Source organism: Mandrillus leucophaeus, unplaced genomic scaffold, assembly GCF_000951045.1.
Source record: "Mandrillus leucophaeus isolate KB7577 unplaced genomic scaffold, Mleu.le_1.0 Scaffold3, whole genome shotgun sequence".
In the NCBI taxonomy this organism is placed as follows: domain Eukaryota; kingdom Metazoa; phylum Chordata; class Mammalia; order Primates; family Cercopithecidae; genus Mandrillus; species Mandrillus leucophaeus.
Window position 1 is genome coordinate 10596003 of NW_012103142.1, and position 16596 is coordinate 10612598.

Here is a 16596-nt window from a genome sequence, read left to right on the forward strand (position 1 = left end):
TGTGAATGTATGTATTGCCACTCAACCGAACACTTTTGAATAGTTAAAATTCAGTAATTCTATGGAGAAATAAAGGGTTTTCCCAATCCTGGAAAAAAAAATGGTTAAAATTGCACTTTGGGAGGCCGAGGCAGGCAAATCACTTGAGGCCAGGAGTTCGAAACTAGCCTGGCCAACATGGCAAAACCCATATCTACTAAAAATACAAAAAAAATAGCCAGGCATGGTGGCACACACCTGTAATCCCAGCTACTCAGGAGGCTGAGGCATGAGAACTGCTTGAGCCTGGAAGGCAGACATTGCAGTGAGCTGAGATCTCCCCACTGTACTTCAGCCTGGGTGACAGAGCTAGACTGTCTCAAAAAAAAAAAAAAAAGAACACTTAAATATTTGTGGCAGATAGAGGTGTTATTTGCATATGGAAGAAAATTGCTTTGGAAATGAAATCTCAGATTACTGAAACTAAAGAGAAAGTATGTCTTCTTATCATGGTACCAAATTTGAGGGTGCATAAGTCACCTATATTCATAGAGATTCTAGAATAGGACCTGAGAATATTACATTATTTGCTCCCATGTTTACTGTTTTGTTCTAAGCCTTTATCACAGCATTCAAAACAAGTTGAGCACTCAGTAAACATTTGCTGACTCAGTATTTGCAGAACCTAGGTAGAGTAGAATGATGGGAATCAAAAGGAAAGCAGTGTTCTGTAGAGATCGGCAATGCCTCATAGTATTAGAGGGATCTGTGAGAAAAAGAATCAAGACCATTGAATGTGTGGTGGGTTATAGCATTTGACGTTCTGATCTGTGCAAGTGATGAGAAAAAAAATCTGATTACAGAACAGGAAAGGAGAGAAATAAGCATTGAGTTCCGTTTTTTGTTTGTTTTTGAGACAGGATCTCTCACTCTGTTACCCAGGCTGGAGTGCAGTGGTACAGTCGTAGCTCACTGCAGCCTGAACCTCCTGGACTCAAGGGATCCCCCCACCTCAGCCTCCCAGGTAGCTGGGACTATAGGAACGCAACACCATGCCGGGATAATTAAAGAAAAAAAAATTTTTTTTTTTCGGTAGAGACAGGGGTCTCTCTTTGTTACCCAGGCTGGCCTCAAACTCCTGGGCTCAAGCAGCCTTCCCACCTTGCCCTCCCAAAGTGCTGGGATTACAAGCATGAGCCACAGCATCCTGCCAAGAAAATCATTTTTTACTTAAACAATGTCAAAACAATGTCTTTTCCCCATTCTTTCGTCTTTGAATCTGCTGTCATTCCCTTTTTCATGAGTTTTCTTTGCTCCCCAAATAGGCTAAACCATAACCGTAAAGTGAGATTAGAGAGAATAAGAATGGAGTAGATGATGGAATTCAAAATAGCTGTCTACATTCTTCACTGAGAAAGATAGCTTTGAGTTAAAGGTGAGAGGAGCAAATCTAGAATGTATCCACCATGGGGAAAACGGGTGAAACAGCATGATTTATGTAGCATACCAGATGCGTTTCTGCATGGCATGGCTCTTGCTTGATGAATAATGTTCTGTATAGTAGAAGTGGAAAATACAGTGAGTGAAGGAGCTGGCAGAAGGTGGGCTGGGGGAGTTGGGGAAGAGTGAAATGAGTATGGAGAGGTGAGAGAGCTGACTGAAAAGGCATGTAGGGTGTGGACTTTAAAAGGAAAGCCCTAAGGTGGAAATCACTAACATGGTGCCTGGCTGCTAGCAAAGGGAGCCCAGGACTTGGCTGTGCTGAGGGTAGCCTGCCCTTTTGTAGTGCAGTTGAGGAGAGCTCAGGGACTGTCAGAATGCTGTGTGGGAAGATGGAAGAAAGAGGACCTAGGAGCAGCAGCTTTGTTCTGGTTTGTTGTTTTCTCTTCCCTACCTTGTGTGTACTCCCACTCAGGAAAAGATCCTGAGACCTCGCTGTTATCAGATCTTATACCCAGGTTCTCCTTAATCCCGATCAACTTTAACCTATAAAGTTATGATTTGTTTACTTACAAATTTATTTGTAATAAAGTTGTGAAACCGAACATGTTCTGTTTTTGTGGGTTCTTTTGCTGTCTATCTTGCAAACACATTAAACACTTAACATTACTTAAAATTAAAGCCCTGAGTCTGAGAATGTGAGAGAATAAGATATGACAGATACTGGCTTTCTAGAAATGGTTTATTTCAGTTGAACCCAAATCCAGGACACTTTGTTTCATTAGGAATTGAACTTTGTGTCCTGGCCTGAAGTGGAAACATTTTCACAAGGAAGAAAATGAGGGGGAAGAGAAATAATATTTGTTAAACCTTCACCTTGTTTGAGACCCTGATGGGTTTGGTTTTTGTTTTTGTTTTTTGAGATGGGAGCTTACTATGTTGCACAGGCGTGTCTCAAACTCTTGGGCTCAAGCGATCTTCTCACCTCGGCCTCCCAAAGTGCTAGGACTACAGGTATGAGGCACTGCACCTGGCCTCTGATGGGTTTTTAATAAATACAGTCATGCGCCATTTAATGACAGGGATTGGTTCTGCTGAATGCATCGTTAGGTGATTTCATTGTGTACAAACACCATAGAGTGCTGTTACGCAAACCAAGATAGTATAACCTACCACACACCTAGGCCATATGATATAGCCTGTTCCTCGTGTACTGTAAATCTGTACAGCATGTTACTGTACCTGGATACTATAGGTGACTGTATTTGTGTATCTCGACATATCTAAACATAGGGTACAGTGAAAATATGACACAAAAGAAAAAATGGTGTACCTGCATAGGGCAGTTACCATGAATGAAGCTTGGAGGACTGGAAGTTGGTCTGGGTGAGTCAGTGAGTGGTGAATGAATGTGAAGGCCTAGGACATTACTGTACACTACTATGAACTTTATAGATACCATACACTTAGGCTACATTAAGTTTATGAAACATTTTTCTTAATAAGAAGCTTAGCTTCTGTAACTTTTTTTCTTACAAACATTTTTGGTTTTTTTCCAAGACAGTATCTTGATCACCCAGGGTTGGAGTCCCATGGCATGATCATAGCTATAGCCTCCATCTCGCAGGCTCTGTTGAGTAGCTGGGATTATGTGCGTGCACCACCATACCCAGCTAATTTTTTTTTTTTTTAATGTAGATATGAGTTCTCGCTATGTTGCCCAAGCTGGTCTCAAACTCCTGGCTTCAAGCAGTCCTCTTGCCTCAGCCTCCCACAGTGTTGGGATTACAGGTATAAGCCACTCCGCTTGGCCTAGATTTAATTTAACCCTGAGACTTTTTAGAAGTGCAAATAAGTATATTTAGAAATTGATGCTGGATGCAGTGGCTCATGCCTGTAATCCCAGCACTTTGGGAGGCTGAAGTGGGTGAATCACTTGAGGTCAGGAGTTTGAGACCAGACTGGCCAACATGAAGAAACCCCATCTCTACTAAAAATACAAAAATTAGGCGTGGTGGCGGGTGCTTGTAATCCCAGCTATTCTGGAGGCTGAGGCACAAGAATTGCTTTGAATCTGGGAGGCAGAGGTTGTAGTGAGCTGAAATTGCGCCACTGCACTCCAGCCTGGGTGGCAAGAGCGAAACTCTTGTCACAAAAAAAAAGAAGAGAAAGAAATTGGCTGGTTGGTTTATTTCTTTTATTTATTTTTTGAGATGGAATCTCACTCTGTTGCCCAGGCTGGAGTGCAGTGGCACAATCTCAGCTGACTGCAAACTCCACCTCCCAGGTTCAAGTGAGTCCCATGCCTCAGCCTCCCCAGTAGCTAGGATTTACAGGCACATGCCACCATGCCCAGCTATTTTTTTTTTTTTTGAGACGGAGTCTCGCTCTGTTGCCTAGGCTGAAGTGCAATGGCGTGAACTCAGCTCACTGCAAGCTCCGCCTCCCAGGTTCATGCCATTCTTCTGCCACAGCCTCCCAAGTAGTGGAGACTACAGGCACCTGCCACCATGCCCGGCTATTTTTTTTTTTTTTTTAAAGTAGAGACAGGGTTTCACTGTGTTACCTAGGATGATCTCGATCTCCTGACCTTGTGATCTGCCCGCCTCGGCCTCCCAAAGTGCTGGGATTACAGGCGTGAGCCACCGCGCCCAGCCGCTAATTTTTGTATTTTTAGTAGAGATGGGGTTTCACCGTGTTGGCCAGGCTGGTTTACAACTCCTAACCTCAAGTGATCCACCAGCCTGGGCCTCCCAGAGTACTGGGATTACAGGCATGAGCCACCATGGCCGGCCAGGTTGGTTTATTCTTATTTCCCATTAGAATTGTAATTCTCCAGATCTGTGAGAGTTTTAGGACGGAGAAATCTGTGAAAGTCAACCCCTTTTCACTTTGTGTGTGTGTGTGTGTGTGTGTATGTGTGTTTGGCCGTGTACCTGTGACCTTGAACTCCTGGAGTCAAGTGATCCTCCTGATTCCCCTGCCAAGTAGTTGAGACTACAGGTGTACTCCACCATGCCTGACTCTATTTTATTTATTTTATGAGCACTAATATTTTATGTTCTTTTTTCATTTGTATTGTCAAGTTTTAAGGTTAAGCTAGACATATCAATTAAGAACTTACTATAAGTGTCCGGGCATCATGGCTCCCGCCTGTAATCCCAGCAGTTTGGGAGGCTGAGGCGGACGGATCACTTGAGGCCAGGACTTTGAGACCAGCCTGGCCAACATGGTGAAACCCGTCTCTACTAAAAATACAAAAAAAAAGAAAAAATTGCCCGGCGTGATGGCCGGCACCTGTAATTGCAGCTACTCAGGAGGCTGAGGCAGGAGCATTGCTTGAACCTGGGAGGCGGAGGTTGCAATGAGCCAAGATCACGCCATTGCAATCCATCCCGGGCAACAAGAGCAAAACTCCGTCTCAAAAAAAAAAAAAAAAAAGAAACCGTAAGTCATGCAAGAGTCTATTTACTGATCTCCCCACCAACACTCACAAAGAAAATTATGCTTGAACTACAGTCAAGGTAACTGAAAAGATCTACATCTGTTGTTAGAAAGTTGTCTAACTTGTTTTCCAAAACTTTTTGCTATTAGATTTTAAAACATGACAAAAGACTAGGAGCGGTGGCTCACACCTGTAATCCCAGCACTTTGGGAGGCCGAGGCTGGTGGATCACCTGAGGTCAGGAATTCAAGACCAGCCTGGCCAACATGGCGAGATCCCATCTCTACTAAAAATATAAAAATTAGCCAGGCATGATGGTGCACGCCCACAATCCCAGCTACTCAGGAGGCTGAGGCACAAGAATTGCTTGAACCTGGGAGGTGGAGGTTGCAGTGAGCCAACATCATGCCACTGCCTGGGCAACAGAGAGCAAGACTCTGTCTCAAAAAATAAAAATAAAATACATATATATAATGTGACCTATTTCACATTGTTTTATTTCTGTCATATATTACCTCAACTCCCAACATATAATTATTATTTAATAGATGTTCTATGTCTCAAATTACCTTACTATCAAAAATTACCTTGAGCTTGACTCTCAAGCATATCTTTAGGACATAAGAGGCTGTGAAAGTCACAGAATAAATATTTTCAGAGCATGATGTGGATTTTGTATAATGTATATGCACCTTTAAGATATGTTCCATTCTTTTTAAGATTAACTTTTCAAATTAAATATTTTTTTCTTACATCATATTGCTTTCTAGAATGTTTCTTTTCTAAGTGGAATGTCTTGTTTTGAAAATTATTACCATCACTATCTACTCTGAAATAAAAAGGCAGTGCAGTGATATTTCATCAGCAAATATTTATTAAATGCTAAATTTGTGCAGAGCATTTGGAGGGCACAGGAACACATAATCTAGGCAGGTGGATCATATGTACACACAGAAAACTACACAACAGTGTATGGTAAGTGCCAAATGATTAGTATAAGCAAGAGAAAAGGAGAGAGAACCTTTGACTGAGGTGTTGTGACAGCATCTATTCATTTATCCATTCAGCAAACGTTGAGCACATAATGTGTGCCAGGTGCCATTCTAGGCTCCCAGGATGCTGCAGTGAGCAAAAGATCAAAGCCCTGTTCTCTTGGGAAAGACAGACAATAAACCTAAGCAGACTCTATAGTATGTTATGGGGTAAACATATAGGAAGATAGGGAGTGCTGGGGTGTGGGAAGATTGTCTGGAAGGTCATGATTGTCTTTGAGCAGAGTCTTGAAAAAGTCTTAAGCCTGAGGATATCTGGAGGAAGGGCATTCCAGGCAGACAGCAGCCACTGCAAAGGGCCTAAGACATGAGCATGCATTTTGAGTTCTGGGTGTGGCAAGGTAGCAAGGGCGAGAATCAAAAGGGATCAGAGAAGTTGAGGAGCAGAGCAGTCGTGTAGGACATTATGGGTGTTCACAGTCTAGCACATAAAAGAATTTTGGTTTTTACATGACAGGAAGTGAAGGTTCATTGGAGAGTTTTGATTTCTGTTTTAAAAGGGTCACTTCTGGAATTTGGATTGAGAATAGATTCTAGAGTATAAAAGAGCAAAAGCAGAGACAGCTGGTGGGAGATGATGATGGCTTGGACCAGAGAGATGGTAGTGGAGGTGGTACGTGATTGGATTCTGGATGTATTTTGAAGGTATAGCCAGTGGGATTTCCGGACAGATGCGATGTGGGTAAAAGAGAATGAGCTGTCAGTCGGGTGCGGTGCTCATGCCTGAATCCCGGCATTTTGGGAGGCCAAGGCGGGTGGATCACCTGAGGTCAGGAGTTTGAGACCAGCCTGACCAACATGGAGAAACCCCATCTCTACTAAAAGTACAAAATTAGCCAGGTGTGGTGGCATGTGCCTGTAATCCCAGCTACTCGGGAGGCTGAGGCAGGGGAATCGCTTGAACCCAGGAGGCAGAGCTTGCGGTGAGCTGAGATCGTGCCATTGCATACCAGCCTGGGCAACAAGAGCGAAACTCCATCTCAAAAAAAAAAAAAGATGAACTATCAAGGGTTACATGTAAGAAATGGAATTTGAACTGGAGCCTAAAGGAAAAGGAAGATTTTGTTGACCAGGAAAAGATACATAAGCAGAGGAACTTAGGTGGAAAAGAACAAAGTTAGGTTGGGATTTTATAAGAGAGGCAGACAGTAAGGAGACTTCTTTGGATGAAGTGAGAAGTTTAAAAAGAGAGAGAAAAGGGAAGGCTGGGAAGGGACCTTGTGATCAGCTTGTGAAATGCACTAAATGTAAGGCCAAAGTATTTTAATTTTCTCTTATATGTTAAAAAATCCTAAAGGTTTTCAAGCAAGGAGTGATTTGACTTAAAAAGGAAAAAAAAGTAACAGCTTTGGAACCAGACCAATCTGAGTTCTAGCATCTTGCTGTAGGTACTGCCTTGAGTGAGTAACTTCCCTGAGGGAGTGTGCCTCAGTTTCTTCCTCTGGAGAGAGGACTTACCTTTCAGAGGGAGTTTGAAAGGACTAAGTGAGATCATGCATATAAAGCATTAACAGAATGTCAACCCATTTGGGTCTCAGCTATCACTGCTTTTTTATTATTAAATTGTTACAGGCCCGGTGCAGTGATTCATACCTGTAATCCCAGCACTTTGGGACACCAAAGCAGGTGGATCACCTGAGGAGGTCAAGTGTGAGACCAGCCTGGCCAACATGGTGAAACCCTGTCTCTACAAAAATTGCAAAAATTAGCCGAGCATGGTGGCACGCACCTGTAATCCCAGCTGTTCCAGAGGCTGAGGCAGGAGAATCACTTAAGCCTGGGAGGCAGAGGTTTCAGTGAGCCACGATTACACTCCAGCCTTGGTGACAAAGTGAGACTCTGTCTCAAAAATAAATAAATAAAATGGTGGACCCAGCTATGGAAAAGAATGATATCATGCCCTTTGCAGAAACATGGATGGAGGCAGAGGTCATTATCCTAAGTGAACTAACTCAGAAACAGAAAATCAAATGCCACACATTCTCATTTATAAGTAGGAGCTAAACAACAGTACACATGGACATAAAGATGGAAATAATAGACACTAGGGACTTCAAAAGGGGGTAGGGAGGGAGCGGAGTGAGGGTTGACAATTACCTATTGGGTACAGCGTTCACTATTTGGGTAATGGGTACACTAAAAGCCCAGTCGCCACCAGTATGCAATATGCCCATGTGAAAAATATGCACATGTACCCTCTGAATCTAAAATTAAAATAAATCTAAGAAAGAGTCACATAAACCAGAAAAAGAAAACAAATTTTTTTAATTAGAAAAAAAAAAGGTGGGCCGGGCATGGTGGCTCACACCTGTAATCCCAGTATTTTGATAGCCCAAGGCAGGCAGATCACTTGAGGCAAGGAGTTTGAGACCAGCTTGGCCAACATGATGAAACCTTGTCTCTACTAAAAATACAAAATTAGCCGGGGGTGGTGGCAGGCACCTGTAGTCCCAGCTACTCGGGAGACTGAGACAGAATCGCTCAAACCCTGGAGGTGGAGGTTGTAGTCAGTTGAGATCAAGTCACTGCACTCCAGCCTGGGCACTGTCTCTAAATAAATAAATAAAATTAGAAAACAAATTGTGTAGTGTTTGCATATAACCTACACAGATCCTCCCATATACTTTAAATCATCTCTAGATTTGTTTTAATTTTTATTTTTTATTACTGCTCCTTGCAGAGCATAGCTACCCCATAGGCAGCATGCCCACAGTAGCCAGTCATTTCTAGAATACTTACAATATTTAATACAATGTAAATGCTATGTAATCGTTGTTAGACTATATCATTTTAAAATTTGTATTATTTTTTGATGTTATATTGTCATTTTTTGTTTTATTTTTCCCAAATATTTTGAATCTGTGGTCGTTTGAATCTGGGGGTGCGGAACCCATGAATATGGAGGGCTTGACTGTATTAACAGTGCCTGGAGAAGGGGAACATCACACACTGGGGCCTGTCGTGGGGTGGGGGGAGGGGGGAGGGATAGCATTAGGAGATATACCTAATGTAAATGACGAGTTAATGGATGCAGCACATCAACATGGCACATGTATATATATGTAACCTGTACGTTGTACACATGTACCCTAGAACTTAAAGTATAATTTTAAAAATGATTAAAGAACAATGATAAATAGTAATCATTATTGGTCAAAAAAAAAAAAGTGCCTGGAAATTTTTTACCCAGTAGAAATATATATTAGAGACAAAGTCTCACTATATTGCCCAGGCTGGACTTGTACTCGTGAGCTCAAATGAACCTCCTGCCTTGGCCTCCCAAAGTGCTGGGATTATAGGCAGGAGCCACCATACCTGGCTGAAATATTTTTATATCACATTATATTAGCAAATATCTCGAAATATTACTGTCTTCCAAATGAGGGTAGTTATTAGATTCACCACTAAATCTTTTTTTTTTTTCTGAGATGGACACTTGCTGTGTCGTCCAGGCTAAAATTCAGTGGTGTGATCTCAGCCTACTGCAACCTCCGCCTCCTGGGTTCAAGGGAGTCTCCTGCCTCAGTCTCCTCCTCAGTAGCTGGGACTACAGGCACGCGCCACCACGCCTGGCTAATTTTTTGTATTTTTAGTAGAGACGGGATTTCACCATGTTAGCCAGGATGGTCTCAATCTCTCGACCTTGTGATCCTCGAGCCTTGGCCCCCCAAAGCACTGGGATTGCAGGCATGAGCCACCGCTCCCGGCCCATCACCACCATTCTTGTCCAGAAGTTTTTCATCTTCTCCAGCTGAAACTATGTATCTCATGGTCTCTTGATACAAATAATTACAATACAAATTCCGGTTCACATGGCGTTTCTTAGGATTTATTAAAGATTTCAGTAGACAGAAGTTTATGTCTCTTAAAGAGAGTTTAAAAAGATGACATTAAATCAGTATCTTTAAACTGTTTGTAGAAACTCATTGTAAAACCTTGCTTGGAATAATATGCTACAAATATATTTGTCCATATTCTTTCTTAAATATTTATTTATTTATTTATTTGAGACAGAATCTTGCTCTGTCTCCCAAGCTGGAGTGCAGTGGCCCGATCTTGGCTGACTGCAACCTCTGCCCCCCGGGTTCAAGCAATTCTCCTGCCTCAGCTTCCCAAGTAGCTGGAATTACAGGCGTGCACTACCACACTCGGGTAATTTTGGGGTTTTTGTTTTTTTGTTTTTTTTAAAGACACAGTCTCACTCTGTTGCCCTGGCTGGAGTGCAATGGCACAATCTCGGCTCACTGCAACCTCTGCCTTCCAGCTTGAAGTGATTCTCCTGCCTCAGCCTTCCAAGTAGCTGGGATTACAGGTGCCTGCCACCACGCCCAGCTAATTTTTGTATTTTTAGTAGAGATAGGGTTTCACTATGTTGGCCAGGCTGGTCTCCAACTCCTGACCTTGTGATCTGTCCACCTCGGCCTCCCAAAGTGATTTTTTTTATTTTTAATAGAGATGGGGTTTTGCCATGTTGGCCAGGCTGGTCTCCAACTCCTGACCTCAAGTGATCTGCCCACTTCGGCCTCCCAAAGTGCTGGGATTATAAGCCTCAGCCACCGTGCCCGGACTTAAATCATTTTTAAGCTTAAATAAAAGCACACTTGTTTTCTCCTTGTTAGGAAACTGATTTTGTCCACACATTTTTTTCTTTTTTCTTTTCTTTTTTTTTTGAGACAGGGTCTCGCTTCATCGCCCAGGCTGGAGTGCAGTGGTGTGATCTCAGCTCACTGCAACCTCCGCCTCCTGGGTTCAAGGGATTCTCGTGTCTCAGCCTCCTGAGTAGCTGGGACTACAGGCGCCCACCAGCACATCTGGCTATGTCCACACATTTTCTGTTTGAGTCTATCTTTATAAAAGGGAATCTTCAGTGTATCTTCCATGGTAACGTTGACTTTGTAAAATGGAATTTTGTTTGTTAACATTATTATTTTCATAGGGCTTATTTTTCTTGGAACACGCCATAAAACCAAAATATTTTGAATGTTACTCATTGACAGAGAGTAAAGAGAGTCAAGGGTTTTCATAATAACTTTAATCAGATTGCTAATACTGATGCTTAGTAAAAGAAATATACAGCCGGGCACAGTGACTAACGCCTGTAATCCCAGTACTTTGGGAGGCTCAGATGGGCAGATCACCTGAGGTCAGGAGTTCGAGACCAGCCTGGCCAACATGGTGAAACCCTGTCTCTACTAAAAATACAAAATTAGCCAGGCATAGTGGTGGGTGCCTGTAATTCCAGCTACTTGGGAGGCTAAAGCAGGGGAATTGCTGAAACCTGGAGGTGGAGGCTGCGGTGAGCCGAGATCGAGCCACTCCACTCCAGCCTGGCCAGCAGAGCAAGACTCTTAAAAGAAAAAAAAAAAAAGAGAGAGAGAGAGAGAAATCTACATTTTGTTTATAATTACTGACATTTTGAATTTTTTAAAGCAGTTCCATACATAGGGACCAGAATATATTTAAACGACACCAAGAAATGGTGTCCTACTATTAAGCAGTTTTGACTTTAATAGCTCAATTTTTACCATACTGTATTTTAGTGAATGTTTTGACTGTGGGCTAGGAATGCAAACAGCAGAGTCCCGTCTTTTTTACTATTTATGACTGGCATTGTACAAAAATGTCCATAGTCTGTAAAAGTGGAAAAAATCATATTCGTAGTATTATTGCTTTTATTTCATTTAAAATGTTCTCTAAAATAGGTCAGGCATGGTGGCTCATGCCTTAATCCCAGCACTTTGGGAAGCCGGCAGATTAGTTGAGGTCAGGAGTTCGATACCAGCCTGGCCAACATGGTGAAACCCTGTCTCTACTAAACATACAAAAATTATCCAGATGCAGTGGTGCACACCTATAATCCCAGCTACTCAGGAGGCTGAGGTAGGAGAATCTGCTTGAACCTGGGAGGCCAAGATTGCAGTGAGCCAAGATCACGCCACTGCACTCTAGCCTGGGTGACAGAGTGAGACTCCGTCTCAAAACAAATAAAAAATAAAAAAGTATTCCCTAAAATAAATTCCCTTTGCTTTAGGAAAAACATAAATGACTTAGATAAATCTCCATTTTGTTTAATAAAATATATCATCATGCTGGGCATGGTGACTCACACCTGTAATCTCAGCACTTTGGGAGGCCAAGGCAGGAGGATTCCTTGAGGCCAGGAGTTTGAGACCAGCCTGGGCAACATGGTGAGCAATCCCTTCTGTATGAATTTTTTAAAAATTAGCACAGTGGCATGTACCTTTGTTTTCAGCTACTTGGGAGGCTGAGGTAGGAGAATCACTTTGAGCCACGTTCATGCCATTGTAATCCAGCCTGGGCAACAGAGCAAGACCTTATCTCAGAAAAAAAAAAAAAAACAAACAAAAAAAACACACACATATATGCATAAATATTTTTCTGAATAAAACTAGAAATAGATAAGTATCAGAGCAGTTTCTATTTAATATTCAGATAGTTTGTCTTTATTGAGAATATATAAGTAAGACTTACTTTTGGCTCTTTTAGCTTTTAGTTTTTTTTGTTTTTAATAGAGATGAGGTCTCACTATGTTGTCCAGGCTGGTCTTGAACTCATGCACATAAACAGTCCTCCCTCCTCAGCTCCCAAAGTGCTGAGATTACAGGTGTGAGCCACCATGCCCAGCCCCTCATTTCTCAATCATTTCCTGTGTATGGTTTTCCATAGTTATCAAAATGCCCTCACACTCTCTTAGAAAACACAGTAAAGAAGTATAAAAACATTTTTGTCACAGCATCTGGTTTTTAACATATTGTAGAGTTGTCTTTTCTTTAAGGTCTAGTGTTAGTATACTCAGTAGACCTTAAACCCATACCTGACTCTGCCTTCAACTTAGTAAATGTCTTCAACTTAGATATTTACTTCCGAGTCTTTTGATGAACACAACTATTATTAATATAATAAATTACTGTGCTAAATGTTTGGAGACTTCAAATAACTATTTTATATTTATGTTCAGCACATAAATCCCTTTGTAAGGAGGTTTGTTAAATATTAAGTGGATTATCTTGGAAGGACACATAATCTTTTATTCTGTGGATCTTTAAAACTTGTATTTGCTTACACCTGAGAGAAGTAAATGGTCTGATTTGGAGAAGATGTGGGGATCAGTTGATTCCTCACTTTTTTTACACTGGCTTGATAGATGCCTGGCTGGATGATAAGGGTCCAACATTAGCCAGTGGATCCTGGACCATGGAGGACCAGGCCTGCATCCCAGAGTCTGTGCTGTACCATCGTGAAAAAGTGCTCACATGTAGCCTCGGTGCATATTCTTGGAAAGTAAATTAGTAACTGACATTACCCCTAAAAATGTCCTTTGGAAACCAGAATCTTACGAAAGTAATTGCATAGGGTAAACAGTTATTAGGCATATACGTATCAGGCATTGCCCTACCCTCTGCTAACACAGAGATGAAAGGAAACTCATCCAGTTTTCATGGAACTTGTAAGCCAACGGGAAAGCCAGAAAAACCAAGTATACTCATGTGTTGCTTAAGGATGAGGATACGTTCTAAGAAATGCCCTAGCAATTTCATTATCTTGTGAACATCAGAGTACTCTTACACAAACCTAGATGATCTAGCCTACTGCAGACCCAAGCTGTATGGTATGGCCTATTGTTCCCAGGCACAAGACTGTGCAGCATGTTACTATACTGAATACTGTAGGCAACCATAACACAATGGTAAGCATTAGTGTGTCTAATCCTATTCACACACAGAAAAGGTACACTAACAATATTTTATATATATACACACACATATATATACACATACTATATATACACATATATACACATACATATACATATATATATATAGTTTGTTTGTTTTTTGTTTTTTTGAGGCGGAATTTCGCTCTTGTTGCCCAGGCTGGAGTGCAATGGCACGATCTCTGCTCACTGTAACCTCTGCCTCCTAGGTTCAAACGATTCTCCTGCCTCAGCCTCCCAAGTAGCTGGGATTACAGGCATGTGCCAGGCCTGACTAATTCTGTGTTTTTAGTAGAGACAGGGTTTCTCCACGTTGGTCAGGTTGGTCTCAAACTCCTGACCTCAGATGATCTGCCCATCTCGGCCTCCCAAAGTGCTGAGATTACAGGCGTGAGCCACTGCGCCCAGCCAGTATTATACTCTTATGGGACCATAATCATGTATGTGGTCCACTGTATATGAAAAGTTGTTATGGGGCACATGGCCGTATTGTCATACATGTGTCAGGTGCTGGTAAGATGTCAGATGTCCTCTAGGGGATATGAATAAGTGAATAATGAATTTTGCTTCAGGATTTAAATAAAACTAAAGAAAGGCAGTATCATTTTACTCAAGACCTTCAGGATAAGTAGGCATTGTCAGTTGACCGCTTGGAGGTGGGTAGGAATGTCTTCAAAGTAAAAGGAATATGCAAAGTCAAATAATTGAAAACCTGATAAGTTTTGGGGACATCAGGTGGTCAAGGAAGCAAAGAACTAAGGGTTTCTTACAGGGACAAGTGGGATGGGTAGAGATAGGCTAGCTAGTGCCTATTGTAATGGGCCAGTATATTCAGCTCTCTGATGGCAAAAAACCATACAGCCTAAAAGTTGCCTGCCTTTGGGATGGGAGAATTAAATGCTGTCTCATCAGCACTCTCATAGCACTTTATGGTTATATATTCATTTATATTTGGGCTCTGCTTTTTTTAAAAAAATTAGGTCTAACTGTGTAGCCTAGTCTGGTCTTGAACTTCTGGCTTCAAGCGATCCTCCTGCCTTGGCCTCCCAGAGTGCTGGGATTACAGGCGGGAGCCACTATGCCCAGCCTGCGCTGCTTTAATTGGGAACAGAAGATAAGCATAATGAAGATTATCACACAGAGCAGTGTCTGATCAGTGTTGCTGCTGTCAGAATTCTGGGCAGAGAATTATGAAGACAGGCTGAGGTTGTCAGAGACGGATTCACAGAGATCAGATCCAAACTAATTTTGAATAATGGTTGTATTTTCAGTAGACATGGGAGAGGAAGAAGAGCATTTCAGGTAAGGAAATTTGTCACCTGGACAAGGACAGATGCTGGGAAAGTACATCATTGTGTTTGGAGGCTAGGAGAGTGGCAGTGGGCTAGAATAGAGGGTAAGGGAGTAGTGGAAAATAACTTTAGCCCTATTGTATGTTGTCAGCTTAAATAAAGTTCTTTGTTTTCCACTTTAGATTGTTCTCCTATAGGAATAACCTGGTCTCCAAAGTAAGAAAAATATGCTTTCTTGAAAAACTGAAGTTTTCAAGAAAAAGTGACTAAACACACTCTCCCTGTGTGCCTGGTTCTGTTGCAGGTTTGCCATCCTGTGACCAACACATTAGAAAGGGTGATAAGTTCATTTTTTAAAATGTTTGCTGAGTTCCTGTTATGTGCCAGGGGCTATTCTGGGTGCCAGGGGTCATTGGTGAACAGACACAAACCTCTGCCCTGATGGAGCTGACTTTCTAATGTAAATATGAGTCAATGTGCTAAAGAGGAGAAGGAAGAAGTAGAGGAATTATTTGGTGGGAAGGAGTGAAAAAGGATTGATACTGAATGTGGCTTAGGGTGATGCATTCCCAAATAAGATTTTGCCCACAGCATCTTTCCTTCAGTCAGGTTGCCAAGAAACGGGATTCTCCCCTTAAGTTTGGAGAGTTGGAGCCTCAGTTTGTGTTTCTGAGTCAGCCTGAGGCCCTTGTTTGCAGGTCCCACCTGACTCCACTCAGACCTGGAACAGGTTCCCCAATTTGCTTGAAATTTTCCCAAGGGCAACTAGTAACCCCAGATTCCAGGTGAATCAGAATCTCCAGGGTTGGGGTAGCGGAGGACAGGAGTCCATGGTTTTTGTTTTCTTGAAACAGAGTCTTACTCTGTTGCTGAGGGCAGTGGTGCAACGATAGCTCACTGCAGCTTTGACCTTCTGGGCTCAAGAAATCCTCTCACCTCAGCCTCCCCAGTAACTGGGACCACAGGCATGTGCCACCATACCTGGCTAATTTTTCTTTTTTTTCTTTTTTTTTTTTTTGAGACAGGGGTCTTACACTGTTGGCCAGGCTGGAGTGCAATGGCGCCATCCGGGTTCACTGCAACCTCCACTTCCCGGACTCTGTTGATCCTCCCGCATTAGCCTCTCAAGTAGCTGGGACTACAGGCATGTACCACCATGCCCAGCTAATTTTTATATTTTTTAGTAGAGACAGGGTTTTGCTATGTTGCCTAGGCTGGTCTCAAACTCCTGAACTCAAGCGATCCGCCCACTTGACCTCCCAAAGTGCTGGGATTACAAGCATGAGCCACTGTGCTCAGTGGTTTTTCATGTTTTGTTTGTTTTTTGAGACAGAGTTTTGCTCTTGTCACTCAGGCTGGAGTGCAATGGCATGATCTTGGCTCACTGCAACCTCTGCCTCCCAGGTTCAAGCAATTCTGCCTCAGCCTCCCGAGTAGCTGGGATTAAAGGTACCCATCACCAGGCCTGGCTAATTTTTGTATTTTTAGTAGAGACAGGGTTTTGCCATGTTGGCCAGGCTGCTCTTGAACTCCTGACCTCAAGTGATCCACCCGCCTCAGCCGCCCAAAGTGCTGGGCTTACAGGCATGAGCCACCATGTCCAGCCATTCATGTTTTTAATAACCAACTCCAGTTCATATTATTATTATTATT

The 16596-nt window shown here is 42.4% G+C and overlaps 1 protein-coding gene across 1 annotated transcript in view; it reads left to right on the plus strand.

Moving 5' to 3' along the window:
* Positions 1 to 1271: 1271 nt before the first annotated feature.
* GLTSCR1L (GLTSCR1-like) overlaps positions 1272 to 16596 on the plus strand; it is a 91333-nt gene continuing 76008 nt past the window's right edge. Inside the window, exons 1-2 of the mRNA XM_011986723.1 lie at positions 1272 to 1282; positions 5042 to 5043. The gene's annotated coding sequence lies outside the window, so the exon portion shown is untranslated. The remainder of the gene's footprint in view (positions 1283 to 5041; positions 5044 to 16596) is intronic.